The sequence below is a fragment of the Macaca fascicularis genome, chromosome 2 (assembly GCF_037993035.2).
Source record: "Macaca fascicularis isolate 582-1 chromosome 2, T2T-MFA8v1.1".
Classification (NCBI taxonomy): domain Eukaryota; kingdom Metazoa; phylum Chordata; class Mammalia; order Primates; family Cercopithecidae; genus Macaca; species Macaca fascicularis.
Genome location: NC_088376.1, coordinates 84,821,127 through 84,844,530, shown reverse-complemented (window position 1 = coordinate 84,844,530; position 23,404 = coordinate 84,821,127). Strand labels below are relative to the sequence as shown.

The 23,404-nt window shown below is 40.3% G+C and overlaps 1 pseudogene; it reads right to left on the bottom strand.

Annotated features, from left to right (window-relative positions):
- Nucleotides 1–6,646: 6,646 nt before the first annotated feature.
- On the bottom strand, nt 6,647–22,416 carry LOC123571729 (transcription factor NF-E4-like; annotated as a pseudogene).
- Nucleotides 22,417–23,404: the final 988 nt, after the last annotated feature.

Here is a 23,404-nt window from a genome sequence, read left to right as displayed (position 1 = left end):
AGTTCAACCATCGTGAAAAATAGTGTGGTGATTCCTCAAGGATCTAGAACTAGAAATACCATTTGACCCAGCCATCCCATTACTGGGTATATACCCAAAGCATACTAAATCATACTACTATAAAGGCACATGCACACGTATGTTTATTGCGGCACTATTCACAATAGCAAAGACTTGGAATCAACCCAAATGTCCATCAGTGACAGATTGGATTAAGAGAATGTGACACATATACACCATGGAATACTATGCAGCTATAAAAAATGATGAGTTCGTGTCCTTTGTAGGGACATGGATGCAGCTGGAAACCATCATTCTCAGCAAACTATCGCAAGAACAGAAAACGAGACACTGCATGTTCTCACTCATAGGTGGGAATTGAACAATGAGATCACTTGGACACAGGAAGGGGAACATCACACACCGGGGCCTATTGTGGGGAGGGGGAAGAGGGAAGGGGGGAGGGATAGCATTAAGAGATATACCTAATGTAAATGACGAGTTAATGAGTGCAGCACACCAACATGGCACATGTATACATATGTAGCAAACCTGCACGTTGTGCACATGCACCCTAGAACTTAAATTATAACAAAAAAATAAATAAACAAATAAAACCAGGAAAGGATATTACATTATCTCTTCATGGTACCGTGGGGTGAAGAAAAATTAAAAATAAAAAATAACACCATCTCACACACACACAAAAAAAGCTCTCATATTATACCACTTTAAATCCCACATAAGTATATATTGTGTATATGTACATATTTCAATATATAGTTTATTTTATATAAAATGTAAAGGATTATACAAATACACCACATCTCCATTAAAATTAAGATTTTTATTATAATTTCAGCATATAGAGTTGACAAAGTCATAAACATTCACAAAGCAAAAATTTAGAAAAACTCAACCATAGGGTGAACTTGGGATTTTACTATATCTGAAAACTGCCATGAGCCTTCTAAGTAATTTGACCTGCACACCTATCCAACATCTCCAACATATAATCATTAAATCATTTCTATCAATAATCCTCACTTTTGCATCATTAGATTTTGTTTTGTTGTTATCCTCATACCCGTGTTCTAATTATACTCATACAGAACTAGTTTCATTGGAGTGGTAACCTTAGCTGCTTGCTACCTGTTGACATAAAGGAAAAAACTGAAACAAACTTAAAAAATTAGAGAATTTATTTGGGTTGGAGTGGTATCCTTAGCTGCTTGCTACCTGTTGACCTAAAGGAAAAAACTTAAGCAAACTTAAAAAATTAGAATTTATTTGGGTAATGTTTGAGATTTACAACCAAGCAGCAAAAATTCAAGTTTTTTGATAAGCAGAAGTTACAAGTAAATTGTTATTATTTTGTATTTGTTTTTCTGTTTTAAAATTTTCATTGATGTTTACCAATACATTTTATTTTATTTTTTATTTTTGTATATTTAGGGAGTACAAGTGCAGGTTTCCTACATGCACGTACTGCATAGTGGTGAAGTCTGGGCTTTTAGTGTGCCCATCAACCAAAGAGTGAACATTGTACCCCATAAGTAGCTTTCCAACTCTCACTCCCATCCCACCCTATCTGTAATTTCCAGTGCCTAGTACTTCACTCTGCATGTGCATGCCTACCCATTGTTTAGTTCCCACTTATAAGTAAGAACATAAGGTATTTGACTTTCTCTTTCTGAGTTATTTCACTTAGGATAATGGCCTGCATTTCCTCCATGTAGCTGCAAAATACATGATTTCATTCTTTTCTATGGCTGAGCAGTATAAATGGTATAAATATGTATTACATCTTCTTCACCCAGTCCTTGATTGATAGACAACTAGGTTGATTCCGCATCTTTGCTATTGTGAATAGTGCTGTGATAAATACATGACTGCAGGTATGTTTTTGATATAATGATTTCTTTCTCTTTGAATATATACCCAGTAGTGAGATTTCTGAATTGATTATTAATTCTGTTTTTCATTTATTAGAGAAATCTCCATAGTATTTGTAAGGTTCTTGTATAGGTTCAAACCCCGAAAGTGTGCCAACAGAAAACATGAGGCAGTGTGGAGCAACATGCTATTTTAATGAGCACCTGGGTGCAGATGGGCTGAGGCCTAAAATGACGTCAGCACCAAATGAGGACAGGGCAGGGGTTTTAAGGTCTCCTGTAAACAGGAAGTGTCCCAGTCTGACGTGACTGCTAAACAGTACCCAGACAGCCTCTTTCTCAATCTTCAGGGGTACGTGTCTTCCGGCAAGAGTAGGTGTCTTCCGGCTGGCTCTCTTCCTGCTTCTGCTGTCTTGCTGGCACAAGTGGCCTTGCACATTGGGACTGAATCTGAGAAGGGAGGAGTTACTCATCCCTTCAAGCTTTCAGCCCTGGGGAGAATCTTCCACTCCTGTCTATTTGGTTATAGAAAAAAGGGAAAAGGGGCGACTTTCTTAATAACTACTTCGGACGTGACATAGGGGTGATGTGGGTACCTTGGAAGAAGAAAACTTTAATTTTGGGGGGTATTCTTGAGAGATGGGTTGGTATTCATTGTGTCACTGTAGTAGGAGCATCGTCTGGATTGTCTGGCAGTTAACCGTAGTTTCAACAAGAGTTTTAATGACTTTTGTTATTAGTGGAATAATACAGGGGAGAAATAGAAGGAACCCAATGATGAAAATTACCATCCTTACCAGGGTTTTAAATTCTCCTAAATTAAAGAACCCCCATCCTAGAAGGTTTGTTGGGTCCCATCCCTTCCAGATTTGGACTGGTATATGGGCTACTTTTCTGATGTTTGAAGCGATTTCCAGTACTGCTTCTCCGTTATTATCTATGTTAAGACAACAATTGGAGATACTAAACTTGACACAGGCCCCACCCTCTTCTGCTAATAAGCAGTCTAGTGCTAGCCTGTTTTGATAAAATTGCTGCACGCATTTGGTTTTGTTGTTGTGTGAGCATTTCCAGGGCTAAGGTGGTTTGGTTAGTGATTATCTCTAGAACAGCCTGTAGTCTAATTATTCTATTTAGCATATTTATAGGAAGGTGATAACCCCATGAACCATCCTCAGCCCAAGAGACAGGACCGTAATATTCAATGATCCATTGCAGAGGCCATTTGTCCTCTTGCCATCTTTGGCTTCCTCCTACCTTTAAGGATCATTTTTCTTTGTTTAGGTTATTATATGCAGGGACTCCGAGGGTGTTGCCTGCTGTTCATGTTTTGGAGGAAGTAGTAGCCTTGGGGGTGAGCTTGACCCCTGGTGCAATGGACCCAGTTGGGGAGTCCGTGGACTCTCACTGCAGTTGGCGTGCTAAGTATCACAGTGTAGGGACCTGTCCACTTTGGTTGTAGTTTTTGGTGAGGGTCGGGTTGGCAGATAAACAAGTCTGTGCCTGCAAGACAGTTATGTTGAGAGGACAAGGAGGTGTCAACAAGGAGAGGCATGGCCTCATTTGCTGCTTCACAAATGAAAGACCGTGTCTGGATTAAGGAGGGGAGGTAATTCCCGAGTGGCTCGGAGTCTGGTAAGGGTGGAGGCCCTAAGACAAAAGTTCAGCCATACATGATTTTAAAGGGACTATAAAAAGACCGTGCTTTTGGTGTTGCACGGAGTCTTATGAGGGTGAAAAGGAGACGTTTTGTCCATGACTGACGGGTTTCTAGAGCCAGCCAGCTTGGTGAGTTGTGCTTTAAAGAGAGAGTTAATTTTTTCAACTTTGCCTGAAGACTGAGGCCTGTAGGGTGTGTGGAAAACCCATTTTATCCCTAAGGATGTAGAGACGCCTTGGGTAATTTGGCTGATAAAGGTGGTCCCTTTATTGGACATGATGGATGCTGGGAGTCCAAAATGGGGAATTATATGCATGATGAGAGTTTGTGTGAGGATATTTGCACCTTCTGAAGTTGTTGGGAATGCTTCTACCGACCCGAAGAAAGTACAGACAAAGACTAGAAGACAGCAGAGCTGTTTATCGGGCAGTGTGGAAGTGAAATCTACTTGCCAATCTTGCACAGGTACCTGGCCTTGGGCTTGGTGGGTAGGAAAAGGCTGAAGCTAGAGGAAGCCCTGGGGTGACACTGAGTGGCAGATAGAGCAGGACTGGGTAATTTCTCGAAAAATTGGCTGGAAAAGTGAGGACAAGTGAGAATAGGGCAGAGAAGTTGCAAGAGAGATTTGTAACTGACATGGAAAGAGTTGTGAAGGCTTTGGAGGATAGAGATTGTTTGAGAGTGAGGAAGAATGAAGCACCATTCCTTGACATAACATGGTCCCTGCCTTTAAAGGTTTTGGGCTCGGAAGTCCTCCTTTTCTTCTGAGGAGTAAAGCAGAGAGAACAAGGATAGAGACAGAAACTGGCCTTGCATGGGTTGTAGGGCTACTCGTTTGGCTACCTGATCTGCTAGTGCATTTCCAGCCAATATAGAATGGTCTGGGGTTTGGTGGTCCCTGCAATGAATGATGGCAACTTTCTGTGGGAGCCTGGCAGTTTGAAGGAGCTTGCTAATGAGAGAGCCTTTTATGACACGAGTGTCTTTTGCAGTTAGGAAACCCCGTTCTTTCAGGATGGATGAGTGTGAGTGCACTACATGGAATGCATAATGAGAATTTGAATATATGTTGATCTGTTGTCTGGCTGCTAAAGTGAGAGCTCAAGTGAGGGCAGTGAGTTCAGCTTTTTTGGAGGTGGTGCCTAGGAGGAGCATATTGGCTTCAATAGTGTGGGGGAGTGACACTATAGCATAGCCAGCATGTCAGTGTCCTTGATGTAGGATGGACCTGCCATCTACAAACAAGTAAAGGAGACATCTGGAAGGTTAGGTTTGGAAAATGTATAAGAAAGGTTTGAACAGTGTTCACACAGAAGTGTGTAGGGTCTTGGGTGGTTGTAGCTTCACGTAAGAGCATGGCTGGGTTTAGACAGGAGCTGGTTAGCATGGTGGTGTGGGGAATTTCTATGAATAGAGTATACAGCTGGAGGAACCATGGGGCAGAGATGAGACTTAGTACACTGTGGTGAGTTAGCATGTCTTTGATGTTATGGGTTGAATAAACTGCTAGGTTGTCATGCAGAGATAGTTTTAGGCTTTCAAGGGTGAAGACAGCAGCTGCTGCCAATGCTCAGAGCCTGGCAGGCCATCCAAGAACTGTGGCTTCCAGCTCTTTAGAGAAGTAGGCAACAACCTGGAGGATGGGTCCCTTACACTGGGTTAGAACACCTAGTGCCACTCCATGCCATTTGTAGGTATAGAGAGAGAAAGGTTTGGTGAGGCCTGAGAGAGTGAGGAGGGGGGCTGAGATGAGAGCCTTTTGGAGTAGATAGAAAAGTTGGGTAATGGGCTGTGCAGGTTTTAAAGGCTCACAGAGAGGGCCTTTAGCAGCTTCGTATAATGGTTCGGCAAGTAGAGCGAAGGAGGGAACCCAGAGCTTAAAAAGAGAATTTCTTGTTTAGTTTGAAGAGGCAGGAGGGACTGGAGGAGGGATATGTGGTTGGTTGTGAGCCCTTGGGTTTGCGGGGTAAGAGCTAGGCCTAGATAGGGGACTGAGGTGACTGAGGGAGTGAATATTTGTGCTTTCTTAGGGGAGATCCAACACCCCCATTCTGCCAAGAAATTTAAAAGAGAGACAGTATGGGTGTTGCAGTCTCTTTGAGAGGGGCTACACAGGAGCAAATCATCAACATATTGAAGGAGAGTGGACAGTTTTAGGGATAAGGTACAGAGGTCATGAGCAAGGTCCTTCCCAAAAGGGTGGGAGCTGTCTCTGAAACCTTGAGGTAGTACACACCAGGTGAGCTAACGTGAAAGGTGGGTATCAGGGTTTTCCCATGTAAAGACAAGGAGGTCTTTAGAATCAGGGTGTAAAGGAATTGTGAAAAAAAAAAAAGCATCCTTTAGGTTTAGAATAGAATAACGGGTGGTACTGGAGGGAATTGTGGAAAGGAAAGTATATGGGTTAGGAACCACTGACATACTGGGAGTATAGTTTGGTTAATGAGCCTGAGGTCCTGGACTAAGTAAGTTCCATCTGGCTTTTTAACATGTAGAACCGGTATGTTAAAACGGGAGTTTGTTGGGCAGAGTAGGTGACTGGCAGGGAGGCAAAAAATGATAGGCTTTAGGTCTGTGAGAGCAGCTTGGGGGATGGGATACTGCTTCTGTGATAGGAACTGGGTGGGCTCTTTAAGGTTAATGCAGATGGGGGTGTGGTGTTCTGCGACTGAGGGTGTGAAAGTACCCTAAACAGTGGGGTTAACTATGGATGGGGGATAAGGAAAAGTTGCATGTTTTAAGGTGGGAGGTTGGAGGAGTAGAAGAAAGTTAGATGCCCTGGAGGGGTCTGGGTTGATGCGTAGGGTACTATGGGGAACATGGAAGTGGAGAATAGTTTGGAGTTTTGAAAGGATGTCTCTGCCTAGGAGTGGAGTTGGTAATGAGGGCAGGACTAAGAAAGAGTGAGTGAAGGAAAAGGTGTGAAGGGAGCAGAAAACTGGAGGGGTGGCTCGGGGTTTGGAGACTTGTCCATCAATTCCCACAACAGAGATTTGGGAGGACAGGATGGGTCCCGAAAAATTAGGTAAAGTAGAGTAGTTTTCCCTGGTATTAATTAAAAAGTATACTGGCCTACCTGCCACCATCAGAGTTACCCTTGGCTCGGATGAAGAGATGGTAGTTGCTGGGGCATCCATCCCAGGGCACCATCAGTCTTCAGCAGCAAGTCCGATGAAATCCCAGTAGGAGATTTTGGCCAGCTCAGGAAGGGATGGGGGCAGTCCTTGAGGGGGCCACTCACAGTCTGACTTCCAGTGGGGTTCTCCACAGAGGGGGTCATGGCCTGATGGGCTTACCTTGGTTTGGGCATTGTCTGGACCAGTGGCCTTCATTGCCACACTTGAAACAGGTGCCAGGTGGAGGTGGATTGCTAGGAGGCTTCTGTGTGGAGCTGCGGCCCCATGGGCCTGCAGGGCCCCTGATGGCGGAGGCAAGCATTTGAAACTCTGCCTGTTTTTGCCTTTTACTTTCATCATCATGATTGTTAAAGACTTTGAAGGCTAAATTAAGAAGGTCTCGTTGTGGGGTTTGAGGGCTGTTGTCAAGCATCTGAAGCTTGCGCCAGATATCGGGGGTGAGTTGGAAGATGAACCAAAGGTTTAAGATAGTGGTTCCTTCTGAGCTGGCTGGGTCTAGGTTGGTATACTTTATGAAGACTTCAGTTAAATGAGAGAGAAAAAGGGCTGGGCTTTTGTCAGGACCTTGAATGATTTCTGAAAGTTTTTCATCGTTTACTGCTTTATGGGCACCCTTTTTGAGTCCTGCAAGGAGATACACAATCATGTGGTCTCAAGGTGGCATCCAGAGGCCCTGTCTTGATAATCCCAGTGGCGGTCCTGGTTGGGGACAGCCTCTGTGCCAGTAGGCTGGGCAGGAGTTTGGTGATGAATTATATCAGCATGTGCCTGAGCTAGAGTCCAGATACAATCCTGGTCTTCTGGGATGAGGGTGGAAGACAGGATAACATAGAGGTCATGCCAGGTTAGTTCATAAGACTGGGTAAGGTACTGAAACTCCCTAATATAAGAGGTAGGGTCTTCTGGATATGAACTGAATCTTTTGTTAATTTGAGAGAGGTAAATGAGGGAGAAGGGAATATGAACTCTAACAATACCTTCAACTCCTGCTACTTCCTGAAGGGGGCACTCTAGCACGGGTGCTGAAAGTAAGGGTGGGGCATGGGCCAAAGATGGCGCATGAAAGAGTATGGGTGGGAGAGAAGAAGCCAGAAGTGGTTGCTGCTGAGGGTTTGATGGGGGAAGAGGGGTTAACAAGCAGTGGAGGATAAATAGGGGTGTAAGGTGGTGGGATGGGTTTACAAGCCTCAGGAGAGGGTGGTGGGGGAGGAGAATGGGTACAGACAATATTAGAATTGTCCTGAGGAGAGGACAGTGTAGGAAAAGAGATGGATACTGCTGACTGGGAAGATGGCGGCTGGAAAGATAGCAACTGAGAAGATAGCAACTGGGAAGACGGCTGAGAAGATGGCAGCTGAGAAGATAAAGAGGAGGCTTGGGGGGTTAAGGAAGACAGTTGAGAGGGAGATGTAGGGGCTGGGAGGGCTGGACAGCAGTCTACTGGATCCAAGGAGGAAAAAAAGGTAGGGTTGGGAGGAGAAAGGCGATCAGGGCGGCGAGAATGCAGGGGAATGACTAGAACAGGTGAGCAAGAATTGCAGAGGTTGGGCTGTGATCTGACTACAAAAAGCCTGGACATAAGAAGTTTCTCCCCATTTCTCCATTCATCAGCAATAATTGCTTAAGTCCGTTAAAATTGTAAAGTCGAATGTTCCATTTGCGGGCCATTTGGACCCATTATCCAATTTGTATTGTGGCCAGACTGAATTGCAAAAACAGACAAAGTGCTTAGGGTGGATATCTTGCCTGAAGCCTAAGGTTTGCAGGTTTGCAGGTTTTTATGAGGCAGCCTAGAAGGCTGTCCTTTGGAATGGAAGACTGGGAATTTCCCATAATGGTAGGGTAGACTCAGGAGAACAGGGAAACCGAGACCATCCTGGATGCCGGAGGGAGATGATAAAAGGAGTGATTGTCACTGCTGTCTTTTTCGTTCCTGGAATGGGATCAATGGCTTAGAGGCGTCCCCCTAAGACCAGATGATTAGCAAGTGCCTGGCACATGCTGGAGCCTTCTTGAACCAACGTTGGATTTTCACACGAGAAACCAAGGGAGGCCATGTGGATTTTTCCCTGTTAACGGGGTTCCTGGGAAACTTACCAGTAGGCGAGATCAGTGACCCATGTGCATGCACTAAAAGGCGACTGGAGGCTGAGGAGCTTCCATTGTCTGGCTGCTGTGGCCTGCTCTCCAGGATGGAGGGGTAGGTCCACAGGGGATGCAGACCTGAGCCCCGCCTGGGTTTCTGCACCAGATGTAAGGTTGTCATATAGGTTCAAACCCCACGAGTGCACAAACAGACAACATGAGGCAGTGTGGAGCAACATTTTTTTTTGGAGGCGGGGACAAGAGTCTCACTCTGTCTCTCAGGCTGGAGTGCAGTGTCATGATCTCAACTCACTGCAACCTCTGCCTCCAGGGTTCAGGTAATTCTCCTGCCTCAGCCTCCTGAGTAGCTGGGATTACAGGTGTGTGCCACCATGCCTGGCTATTTTTTGTATTTTTAGTAGAGATGATGTTTCACTGTGTTAGCCAGGATGGTCTCAATCTCCTGACCTCATGATCCTCCTGCCTTGGCCTCCCAAAGTGCTGAGATTACAGGCATGAGCCAACACCCCCAGCCCAGCAACACGTTGTTTTAATGAGCACCTGGGTGCAGGTGGGCTGAGGCCTAAAATGGCGCCAGCACCAAATGAGGAGGGAGTAGGGGTTTTAGGGTGGTCTCCTGTAAACAGGAAGTGTCCCAGTCTGACGTGACTGCTACTTAGTACGCAGAAGGCCTCTTTCTCAATCTTCAGGGGTACATGTCTTCCGGCAAGAGTAGGTGTCTTCTGGCCAGCTCACTTCCTGCTTCTGCTATCTTGCTGGCACATGCTGCTGGCACAAGTAGCCTTGAACCTTGGGACTGGGCCTAAGAATGGAGGAATTACTCATCCCTTCAAGCTTTCAGGCCCTGGGAAGAATCTTTCAGTATTCTCCATAAATGTTATACTAATTTACATTCCCGTCAACACTGTATAAGCATTCCCTTTTCTGCACATCCTTACCAACATCTGTTATTTTTAGACTTTTTAATGATAGCCATTCTGACTGGTGTAAGATGGCTCAAATTTTGGTTTTAATTTGCATTTCTCTGATGTTTATTGATGTTAAGCACTTTTCATGCATTTGTTGGCCGATTGTATGTCTCCTTCTGAAAAATGTCTGTTTATGTTCTTTGCTTGTTCTTAATGGGGTTATTTGTTCTTTTCCTGTTAAGTTGTTTGACTTCCTTGTGAATTCTGTATATTAGCCCTTGTTGGATGCATCAATTGCAAATACTTTTTCCCATTCTGTAGACTGTCTGTTTACTCTGTTGATTATTTCTTATGCTGTGCAGAAGGTTTTCATTTAATTAAGTCTCATTTGTCTATTTTTGTTGTTTTTACTTTTGAGAATGCAAAAATCCTCAACAAAATATTAGCAAACATAATTCAATAGAACATCAAAAAGATAACACACTATGATCAGGTGGGATTTATCCCAGGTATACAAGGATGGCTCAACATACACAAATCAATAAGCATCACACATAACGTAAACAGAATGAGGCATAAAAACCGTATGATCTTCTCAACAGATGCAGAAAAAGCATTCAATAAAATTCAGCATTTCTTCATGATAAAAATCCTCAAGAAACTAGGCATAGAAGGAACATGCCTCAACATAATAAACACCATATATGACAAACCCACAGCCAACATTATGCTTAATGGAAAAAGCTGAAAGCATTCCCCCTAAGAATTGGAACAAGAGAAGGATGCCTATTTTCTCCACTCTTGTTCAGAGTCCTGACCAGAGAAATCAAGCAAAAGAAAAAAAGAAACATCCAAATTGGAAAAAGAAAGTCAAATTTTCTCTGTTCACTGACAATATGATCCCATATCTAGAAAACCCTAAAGACTCCACCAAAAAACTCTCAGATTTGATAAATGAATTCAGTAAAGTTTCATGATATAAAATTAACATCAGAAATCAGTAGCATTTTTATGCACCAATAATAATCTAGCTGAGGACCAAATCAAGAAGGCAATTTACAAAGCTACCAAAAAAGTAAAATCCCTAGGAATATATTTAACCAAGAAGGTGAACGGTCTCTATAAGACCTATAAAACACTGAATAAAGAAATCATAGATGACACAAATTAAAAAAAAAAGAATCCCATGCTCATGATTGGAAGAATCAATATCATTAAAATGACCATATTGCCCAAAGCAATCTAAGATTCAATGCAATCTCTGTCAAATTACAAATGTCATTTTTTACAGAATTAGAAAAAGCATTTCTAAAATTCATATAGAACCAAAAAGAGCCTAAATAGCCAAAGCAGTTCTCAGCAAAAAGAACAAAGCTGGAGGCATCACATTACCTGACTTCAAATTACATTACAAGGCTACAGTAACCCAAACCAGATGATACTAATATAAAAGTAGACACATAGATGAACGGAACAGAATAGAGAACCCAGACATAAAGTCGCATACCTACAACCAACTGATTTTTAACAAAGTCAATAAAAATATACACTGGGGAAGTGGCACCCTATTCAATAAATGGTGCTGGGAAAATTGGATAGCCACATGCAGAAGAATGAAACTGAACCCACACCTCTCACAATACATAAAAATTAACATAAAAATTAACTTAAAAATTAACTCAAGATGAATTAAAGACCTAAATGTAAAACCTGAAACTATGAAAATCCTAGAAGAAAACCTGAGAAAAACTCTTTTGGACCCTGGCCTAGACAAGTGGATTTTTTAAGGAAAGGAAGAGGCAGTTCCTACATTGTTTACTAAGAATTTACATTAAAACAACAAGCTATTGATTGGTTATACATTATTCTTTGTATCACAAATTCTGGAAATATAAAGATAATGGCTGAGGCAACTAGTCAGGAATGAAATGTTTTTAAACAATTGTCCCCAGGCATGAGTGTAGAGGGCATAACTAAAGTCCCATACTCATGTTTCTCTGGGTCTGATAAATTTTGGATATCTCACATAACTCTCAGATTGTTCTGAGCTAGTTTTCTTTTTCATGACCCTGTGTTGGTTAAAAAATCTTCCCATAGAAGCATTGATGATCACCCTCTGCTGAGATTAGAGTAATAGATACTTTTCATCCCTCAGTTCTGGGGAGTCTCATTCTTCAATAGTCCACAGTCACTGAATTTTTTAACAGTTATCATTTTTTAATCATCTCTAGTCTACAAAATTTCACAATTTTTGTTTTCTTGGAAGAAATAAAACAATGATAGATAAAAACCTATTCCTTTGAGAAGTCAACTAAAAACTATAATTACACTGAGACCCTTCTTTATAGACTTGCTATGGCAGGAAATAATTCAGGATTCAGTCCAAATTGTAAGAAAATAATGAAAACTCAAAAACAATGGTCAGGGCTACAATTTAACAACAGGTGTAGTATAGTTGTCTTCTGAAACCTACTTTTCTTCTGTCTCACATGTCCCTTTTTTACCAAAAGAGAAATCAGAGTAAGACCAATTTATTGGTGAAATAAGTTCTAGACTTATGATACTTAGTCTGATTATTTGCATGAAGTTCAGCGAAAATAGTGATTGCCCATATAGGCTCCTTTTAAATTGGCTTTGCTAGAACCTTTTCATAAGGAATCTCAGATTAGATTTTTTAAGCCTTTTGAAACTAATAAGCCAAGGCAACAATTCACCAGACTGTGCCTGTAATAGCTGTACAGAAGTAGAAGAGGATATTAAGGCTTCTGTTGGATTTATTTACAATTCTGATTCTGAATCTCTTTATACAAGCACACTCATTTGAAGGGAAAATAATTTGATTCTGTGTCACTTTGCAACTAGAACCTAAGTCCTTAATTGGCTGAAACTGTTGCATACACTGGGGTAGAAAAATGTGTTTGTGAGCATGTAAGTTCAGTGCATAATATTGAACCCCAACAAACTTGAATGATTTAGGTATTTTAACACTTATTTGGAGATAATGCTGAGCACAATGATAGAAAGGGATATAGAGGAAAGAGCACTTTCTTAGTGTTACCAGGAAGTGAAAGATCCTTGCTTCTTGTCTTCTTGAAGGAAATAATTCAGTCAAGAGACTAGTAAAGGAGCCAAAAAGGTTTATTAAGGAAATAAAGGTACACTCCAAGAGAGGATCAGGCTCACATGGCTAGGAACAGTCCTGAGAGTTCTGTGTTGAAGTTTTTATTATGTTAGACTTTTTCTTTAAGTTCCCACCTCTGCCTTAAGTCTCTGCCTTTTTCTTGTTTCCTGCTTCTGTCTTAAGTTTCTGCCTTTGTTATCCTCTAGTTCCTGCCCAGGTTTGTTGGATTCTCCCTTGCTGTCAGTAGATGTGCATGTGTGGGGACTGATGATCAATATGAATCATACCTAATGGTAGTGTTGCTAACTACTGCCACCCCAGGAAGGTCATATAGTGGTCAAATCTGTACTTATTGTGCCTGTACATATTTCAGGAATTTTCCTTTTGTCCCTTGTCCCTTCTTATCAGCATATAGCTAGCTATATTCTGACAGCTCAATCACAGAATAATTACTGGGTGTCTTAAGGAGTGTTCTGTTCTGCATAGGTGTTTCCCTTCCTCTCTGCTCAGTTAGCATGCATGTTCGAGGTGGTCTCTGGGATGCAAGACTTTCTAGAGCCTCGTTCCCTGGGAGCTCCCTTTCCTGCTCATGTCTGTCTGCCTACTCTAACAGTAATGCTTAGTTTGCCTTCTATTTCCCTGAAAAATACAGCTTTGGTGAAAAAGTCTCAAATCATCATTCATTAAAGAAAATAAAACCTCTTTGGCTAACCAGGCCCACTTTCCTTAGAGGCAGTGTATGGATTATCTATTGCTATCACGCCCATCTCTTGCAATCTCACCTTCAGCTCCAAGTGGCTCATCAAAATATTTTCATATGTTTGTATTCTACCTGTACCAGATCACAAATATACTTTTGCTCATTTTATAATATTATAATATTCCTAGTGCTTTAAAAGTGTTTCCTTCCTTGCTGCATCTCTGGAAGTTGCCCAGCAACATTTGTTATAGTGTCTATTCAGACTGATACTTCTCCTGCCTTCTCTGTTGAAGTCCCTGTGTTGTATTATTTGGGGAATACAGCTTCAACCATCCCCTTCCACATACATGTATATGAAACATACATAGTAATCCACAAAGTATCAATTTAATCTATGAAATACAGTTTTCTATTTAGCATCTATTATTCAGGTCTGTGACTTAGGAGGCACAAAATAAACATGAAGACTGATTATTGCCTTTACTACACAGTCCATTATGCACTCTTCTAAAAGGTACTTATATTGGGAAAATTTAATTTTTAAAAGTAACAATGAATACGTTTTAAATCCACCATGTGCTAAAATATGTTTTAAACTTCTGTGTCTTATAAGAACTGTGAGTTTTATTCCTAGCTGTACGTAGACGGAGAAGATGAGGGGCAATGAAATGGCCTACATATGTAACAAAAACTACATAAGCAACATTTTTTGTTAGTCCATCTTTGGCATATTTACGTAAGGAGAAAAAAACAAAACAAAATAAAAACATTTGAAATAGCACAAAGGCCCTTGTCTTATTAGCTTTCCAGAAGCTTGTTTTTATAGATGTCATGGTGCTCTGTTTGGAATACAGCCCCAAACTATCACATTCCATTATAATTAACTGGGCAGCATGTGACTGTTCTACTGATGGGCTGATTTTGAGATGGGAATTTTGGAGGAATCCCATCAAATGCTGGAGAATGCACACACATTTGGTATAAAGGAATTATAATTAAACTTCAGTCATCCTCTCCTACAGAGAACATTGAATTCGAGTCAAAATTGGCTTCTATTATGTTTAAGTCTATCACAGGCACTGGGGGAAGATCATTAAGACACTAGAGCAACGTGAAATCTGTGGGCAAATGTTCTACTTATTATAACGTGTGGGTGAATTCAAAGCTGTCCCCAGAATGAATGCAAATATAGTCTATTGTGATTCTCACCAGTATAACCGTGCCACTACAGTAAGGCCTCAGGTCATGTAAAAAAAACTCCACAGAGTGCCCAGCTCTCTCTCTAGAAGTGCCTACAGAAACGCAAGAAAAATAAGGAGTCATTTTGGATATGAACTTAACCTTCCTCTACTTTTCTCCCTTCCCCACACTTAGAATCAGATTCATTTATCAAAGTTTCCCCATATCCATATAAAAAGCCACTCCCTTCCTGTCTTCTTTGAAGCAAAATCGCTTGTGGAAGAGGAAGAAGCCACCTTTCTGTTGATGGCTTAGGAAGAATGAGCCTACCTTGCTGTTACTATGATTCATTCTTGTCAAGCACCATTAGAAGAGCAAAAGGATAAGTTTGACTCTTCCCCTTTCCACAAATAACATTTTTGTGACTTTTATTTTACTTCAAGGATTATAATTGTTGTTGCTCAGAAAAATTGAAGAAGCCTCAAGGTCCCCTTGACATGTTCCTACTGTTCCTACTGTTTCTCCCAAAGCATAGGGTAAGGTTGTTGTCTGAAGTTCCGCTATCTGCCTTAAGTCTCTGCCCACCAAGGAGAACAATCTTTTTTCCTCCTCCCTGTAATCTCATTATCTATGGCAGAGGCAAGACAAAGAATGTAATCATACCTGACCAAACTCTTACAACATAATGTCTCACAAGGTTATTCAGTTTCCAAAGAGAACTGTTTATCATTTAACCTCTGTTCTCTATCCATTCATTCTTTCTAATAATCATTTATTGTCCCTCAAGAGAATACCTCTTCTCCCACTTCCCATAACCGGTTTTGTGAAAATCCAAGCCCCTATTCTTTCTGTAACCTCGAGATGGCATATAAGCTTCTGTATCTCCTTGGGAAGTTGAGTCTTCATTCTGAAGCCTCCTGTGTGTACACAGTAAGTAAGTTTTTATACCTTTTCTTTAATTAATCAGTCTTTGGTTAATTGATTTTTCAGGGAAACTTCACAGGGCCAAAGGCCTTGGTTCCTACACAATGTCTATTTTAGCATGACATATTCTGTATACACCTATTAAACTAGCTTAGAAGTACTATAAAGAATTGATACAGTTTCCCGTATCAATGAGATAGGGCAAAGACCCCTCTTAGGGGCCTGCTGGGACCTCTCCCCAAGCATAAAATCTAAATAATACGTATTTCAAGTCCCTTTAAAAAAATTCTAGGCACCTAGTTAGCAAAAATAAATGAACAACCTGATAACCAAGAAGATGCAATAACTACAACAATAGCCTCCCAAGCAAGTCAGAGTCACATGGTGTTTTGGTTGCCCCTGAAAACTAAAAGATTACATCTGAACATATGGACTTGAGTTGTTTTTCGGAAACCTGGACTCCCCAAATGACAAATGCCAAACAGTCTGGCATGGTGGCTCATGTTTGTAATCCCAGCACTTTGGGAGGCTGAGGCAGGCGGATCACAAAGTCAGGAGCTCGAGACCAGCCTGACCAACATGGTGAAACCCCATCTCTACTAAAAGTACAAAAAGTAGCTGGGCATGGTGGCAGGTGCCTGTAATCCCAGCTACTGAGAAGGCTGAGGGAGGAGAATCACTTGAATCTGGGAGGCAGAGGTTGCAGTGAGCTGAGATCATGCCACTGCACTCCAGCCTGGGCGACAGAGTGAGACTTCATCTCAAAAAAAAAAAAAGAAGAAAGAAAAACGCCAAACGTTGTCGCACAGACCTCAGATAAGAGAAAACTAAGAACTAGTATCTGATCACCTTTCTTTGCCCTAAATTTCTTCCTGGGGGTCCTGGGGAGCATCTTGCACACAGGCTAAACCTTAATATTCCTTTCTGTTGAACCCCAAGCTTTTAAACTAAGCATTGCTTCTTTAGCCTATTGCAAATTAAAAACAAATCTCTAAATTCGCCTATGACTTGTGAGCCCCTACTTCAAGACATCCCATCTTTTTGGGCCAAGCAAATGTATATACTCTTTATGTTGATTTATGATTTTGCCTGTAACTTCTGCTTTCTTAAAATGTACTCTTGTCTTAAGAACCATTGCTTGAAAGTCATTGGGGAGTTCAGATCTTCAGCATTAGCTGCCCATCTTCCTTGCTTGGTGACCTACAATAAATGACTCACTTTCTTTTGCTGAAAATCCTGGTGTGTTTGCCTTTTTTTGTGTACCAGGCACACAGATCCAAGCCTTGTTTGGTAACATCAATAATGAAACAGTAGTCTTTGTCTTTACATACATGTTTGCACACATACACACACACACACACCTCTTACTCCACAAACAAAAATTAATAGACCCTGGTTCTTTCCATCTAAAGAATCCTTAGATTTTTAAACGCATGCTGCTGAATAATTTCAATTTCCCAGTCACCATTCATTTTTGTTCTTTCATTCAACAGGCAATTTTTAACATATTGCATATAAAACACTGCGCAAAAAGACCATGAATAAATAATGTTCTTTTTCATAAAGGAGTATACAGTGAATAGGAGGACAAGTGTTCACAGTGTGATAATGGCTATGATAAAGATATACAGAAAACAATGGGAGCACAGACAAGGGGTACCTCACCCAGGCTGGCAGAGGTGGTAGTGACAGGAAAGGGGAAGAAACTGTCATGAGTGACCCTTGAAGGACAAACAGAACAAACAGGAGTTAAACAGGTGAAAAACAGGGTGTTAAGAGAAGGGACATGTCAGCTTTTGTAAGTAACTTCAATTTTGGGACCCCAGTTTTTTTATCTATAAAAATTGGATAATAACTATCTAGAGCACACCAACATGTCTAAATGTGTGTGTTTGTATGTGTTTATGTGTGTGTGTGCATATGTGCATGCGAGTGTGCACCCATTTTGGTTGGTACCTTCTCTGATTCCTCAGCTAACCTCATTACATCAGTAAGAAGATAAATTAGGAGAGTGTACGTGAACATACAAAGTAACCTATACAATATAAATTTAATTAATTAAAATCTTCCAGGATGACTTTTTTGCTTGAATCACATGTTGACTTAGAAAGATGCTGAAGGTAAAAAGTGGAAGAAGAAAGAAGAAATCTAACTGATATAGAATTGCTATTAAGCACAACATGAACAAGGTATTTAGATATACACTCCTTTTTTATAGTCCCCAAAAAACCAATAGATAGAAATATACAATTGAAGGAGACCAGGGAACCTCACTCCTAAATATGGCACCGTAGTATGATGATTGTTTTAAATTAAAGACCCTTAAAGGTCAGAAGATGCTGGAACAGACACTACTCTGATATTCCCCTATCTACCTTAAGACTGCACCTACTCATCTGACAAAGGGCTAATATCCAGAACCTACAAAGAACTCAAACAAATTTACAAGAAAAAAACAAACAACCCCATCAAAAAGTGGGCAAAGGATATGAACAGACATTTCTCAAAAGAAGACATTCATACAGCCAACAGACACATGAAAAAATGCTCATCATCACTGGCCATCAGAGAAATGCAAATCAAAACCACAATGAGATACCATCTCACACCAGTTAGAATGGCGATCATTAAAAAGTCAGGAAACAACAGGTGCTGGAGAGGATGTGGAGAAATAGGAACACTTTTACACTGTTGGTGGGATTGTAAACTAGTTCAACCATTATGGAAAACAGTATGGCGATTCCTCAAGGATCTAGAACTAGACGTACCATATGACCCAGCCATCCCATTACTGGGTATATACCCAAAGGATTATAAATTATGCTGCTATAAAGACACATGCACACGTATGTTTATTGCGGCACTATTCACAATAGCAAAGACTTGGAATCAACCCAAATGTCCATCAGTGACAGATTGGATTAAGAAAATGTGGCACATATACACCATGGAATACTATGCAGCCATCAAAAAGGATGAGTTTGCGTCCTTTGTAGGGACATGGATGCAGCTGGAAACCATCATTCTTAGCAAACTATCACAAGAACAGAAAACCAAGCACCGCATGTTCTCACTCATAGGTGGGAACTGAACAATAAGATCACTTGGACTCGGGAAGGGGAACATCACACTCCGGGGCCTTTCATGGGGAGGGGGGAGGGGGGAGGGATTGCATTGGGAGTTATACCTGATGTAAATGATGAGTTGATGGGTGCAGCACACCAACATGGCACAAGTATACATATGTAACAAACCTGCACGTTATGCACATGTACCCTACAACTTAAAGTATAATAATAATAAATAAATTTAAAAAAAAAAAATTATCCCCTTGTGTCACTATCCACATATGAATACTTCTTATGATAGCATACAATTTTATTTACTTTCCACTATCTGGAAAAGTTATTAACATTTTAGACATGAGCTTGTCAAATTAAAAAATCTCACAGCAACTGTTTCACATTAATTGCAAAAGTCATCACTTGGCCAATATTTAAAACTAGTTGTCAAAATAAAGATAAAAACTTAATAAAGAATGATATACTGCCAATATCATGACATGCATAAGAGTGCATAATTTTAGCTGTCTTTGATGGACCCAAGAAAAAGCTTTTGAATAAAATAAAATAGTAAAATGTATTGCAGAGACAATTAGCTTCATCATTAGGAGCATTTGCCATGATGTGCATGTAGTTCTAAATTTTTGAATTCGTATTAAAACTGATAAAACGAAGAGTGTTTTTCTCACTAATGCCACAACTTAGGACTAATTTATAGAAGAAACTACCTATAAAAGGCTTTTGTTATGGTAGTTGCCATTATGTCAGCAAATAAATGCACTTGGATTGCATCCAAGACTGACTACCCAGTCTTCACCACTTTGCAAAACAAGTTTTCTTTATGAAACAAAAATGTCGAGGCAATTTCTAACTTGCAGTGAGTTGTATTCTAAAATATATTTTGCAGGTGGCTGTTTGTCAGACTCACAATGATTTCCATGGTGCCATACTCGGGGGTCAACCAGAGAAATAAATTTAACCCATAATATACCAATATTATAGAATAAATTATAAGAAGTATGTACTGTGTATAACAAGAATTCTCTGGAAACTACAGTTATTGATTTTTCTAAAAATGCCAGGAACACATCCCATGTTTGCTGCAGCTGGATAAGAAATTTCCATTCCAACTCTATCTCTGCTTAATAGGCAGTTAGAACAAAGAGTTTATCAGCTTTAAGTTAATGCAGAAGTTGTGAGAGTTAGAGTTGAGGAAGAAAAGTTGAAAGGCATGATTGCTACAAACTGAGGGTGTCTGGTGTAATAGGGCCTTAAAAACACATCAGTAGCCATTTGCCACATATCCCTTTTGTTTCTTCTTGTCAACCCAAGGATATGTTAGAATGTAAGATTTCTGATAGCATTATCTTTGAATTATGATCTGGGTTTGTTCCCTCTCAGATCTAATTAGAAACAGTTTCTTTTTTCCTATTTCACTTTTTCTAAAATAAACCAAAAAGGACTATCTGAGGTGTTTTGCTTTCTTTGAGTTTTATCTGCTTAAATCAATTTTTACTGCAACTTACAATGAGGAAACAAACAGAATTTCTTATGAGCCTCTCAAATTCTTCCTTCTCATATAGAATCAGTTATCTTCATGTTAGTAATACAGTAAGCTTGTTTGTCAGAACCAGCTATGAGAGATACAGCAACTACTTTTGATTAATGATAGTTTAATTATCAATGTTTTAATGTAATGTTTAAAAAATAACTTATAATGGATTTAAGGTTAGTTCTATAATAAATGACCTCTTTCTTGCAGTCTGATGTGTTTTTGAAAAGTGAGAGAGAAAGTGCTGGAATTGTTTATATGTAAATTGGGAATTCGACAGTGCCTACAGGCCTACTTTATCAATGCAAACATGATCATATGTCTTGAGTGACAATGTATAAAAAATGTAGAGAAACACCCCTGTAGAGAAAGATGGAATCTTTGTAGACAGAAAGAACTGGAAAAAGAAAAAACCTTTTCTGAGTTTAATAGAAATGTCAGGATCTTGTTTTCCTGGGCATTTTATTAGAGGCCTTTGGGTAGAGTCTAAGGGAATGCACTAATTAGCATGTGCTCAGTCTCAGCATTGGGACGGCAATGAAGGACAGATGGGAAAGCATATCTTAGTCTTTTACCATTTCATTTTAAAGTTCTGCCTCATAGGACCCTATCTTAGATAATATCAGAAGCATAAGAGGAAGTTGGATCCATCATACTATTTCCAAATATTAGTTAAGAAGGAGGTTAGCGCACAAAGTAGAGAAAGTGAGAAGAAAACATAAAATTGAAGGATTGTTTCCACTAAAATAGGAGGGATACAAAAACTACCTTTGCAAAGATTATGACAGTGAGAGAAATCTAACATGGCTGATTCCATCTTGTTCTAGCCTCACAGTCTGACCGTCTTTGCTCATTTCTGGGCATAGGCCCAGCTAAACATGGGAGGAATTCAGTTTTTAGTTTAACCTGGAAGCAAAGATGGTAATAATCCCCCCCGAAAGCTACCCCCGTTCTTGTTAAAAGGTTGAAAACTAATAAAAGGCCATGAGATTAGGATTATGGGATGGGCCTGAACTCTGCTAAAATGTAGGCATAGTTTCTACAATCCCTAACTGATAAGAGACATGTGGCCAAAGATCATAAGATTTGTGACTTCTCCAGTTTTTCCTATATATAACATGACCATTGTAGAACCTAAGATTGATATTTCAAGATGCTTTTCAAATGTTTGCATTCTGGCAATTGACTGATCACATCTGGACTATGATTCACAACTCAATTCTTCCGTGGTCCCCACCCAAAGGTGGACTCAGCACATGAGGACTGTTCTACAACCATGTGATTGCATCCCCAACTAATCAGCAGTGCTCATTCCCTACTTCCCTACTCATCACACCATCCTTCAAAAACCCAAACCTCCAAGCCTTCAAAGAGACTGAAGTAATAACTCTTTCTTCTGCATGGCTAATCTAGCATTACTTAATTCTTTCTTTATTGCAATACCACAGTCTCAGTGAATTGGTTTTATTTGTACAGCAGGCAAGAACCCACCAGGTGATTACAATATAAAATTAGAGCCTACCTTTTTATTATGTCCTGTATTCAGAATTGAGAGTCCATGGGCATATAGTACAATGCATGGGTCAGCCACCTTTTTTAGTAAAGATCCAGACCGTAAATATTTTAAGCTTTACTGTTCATATGACCTCTGTTGCAACTACTTAACTCTGCTATTGTTGCAAAAAAGGCAGTCTTACAATACGTAAATGAATGATTGTGACTGTGTTCCAGTAAACATTTATTTTTTCTAAATAATAGGCAGTGGACAAGATTTGGCCTGAGGGCCGTACTGTGTCCACTCCTGCTATAATGGAGTAAACACTAGAATTAGTTTAGCTGTTAAGTAATGTATTTTATAATCTGAGTGAGTTTGCTTAACTCTTCAAGGTCTCTTTTTCTTCAGGTTTCTCATGTGTAAAATGGGTGCTAAACTAGCTCTGTAATAATGTATGCAGATACATTACACTTATATATTTACAGAGTTTATTTGGTAAATTTATATTACATTCATCAGAGTAAATATTGCAACTGTTGTAGCAGACAAACTTTAGAATCTTAGTTGCATAACAAAATGAAAGTGTATTTCTCATTTACGTGAAGTCCAAAGCGGATGTTCCTGGTGGGTTGTTCTCCAGAGCATCTTGTTCTCAGGCTGTGATTCAGGAACCCCATATTACATTGTTTGGCTCGAGCAAAGACACATCAGTGTTATCCAACCAGCAGTCCTGAGGGAAGAGAACACTGAGGATTACATATCACAAGCTTACCTTCTCCTAGAGGTAATGTAGACATCCATTGGTCACAGGGTCTACCTGGTTGCAACATGGAGAGGCTGGGAAATAATAGTCCTTAAGTGGGTAGCCATTGTCCAGCAACAACTCCACACTATGGAAGGGATGAAGAAATTATCTGTGGTCAGCTGGCAGTATGTGCCACAATTGTAAATGCAAAATGTGGAAAAAGTCTCCAGTGTGTATGTATGTGTTCTACAAAAATATTTATTATGTGTATTTGGAGATGGTTTTCAGAAATATTAAGTAAGGCCCCTGTGGAAACTGGATAAGAATAAATGAGGCCGGGTGCAGTGGCTCATGCCTGTAATCCCAAAACTTTGGGAAGCCGAGGCAGGTGGATCACCTGAGGTCAGGAGTTCGAGACTAGCCTGACCAACATGGTGAAACCCCATCTCTGCTAAAAATATAAAAATTAGCCTGGCATGGTGGTGCATGCCTGTAATCCGAGCTACTTGGGAGGCTGAGGAAGGAGAATCACTTGAACCTGGGAGGCAGAGGTTGCGGTGAGCTGAGATTGTGCCACTGCACTCCAGCCTGGGCAACGAGAGCAAAACTCCTTTTCAAAAAAAAAAGAAAGAATAAGTGAATGTGTTTACTTTATTAATGAAGTAATGGACACATCAAAATTTTGGCCAACTGTATAATATTTCCACAATAAATCAATAGTACAGTTGAGTTTCAACTGTAAGGACTAAAGCCATACATTCCAAGTTTTGCTTATTCTTTTATAAAATTAAATGTATAATGAATTGGAATTTCCACAAGCAGCTGGTGCTCACACCTACAAATGTATAACAATAACTGTTTCCTCCCAAAGTCCAAATGCAATTCTAGTTAGGCAAAGAAAGTTACAGAGTTTGGAGATG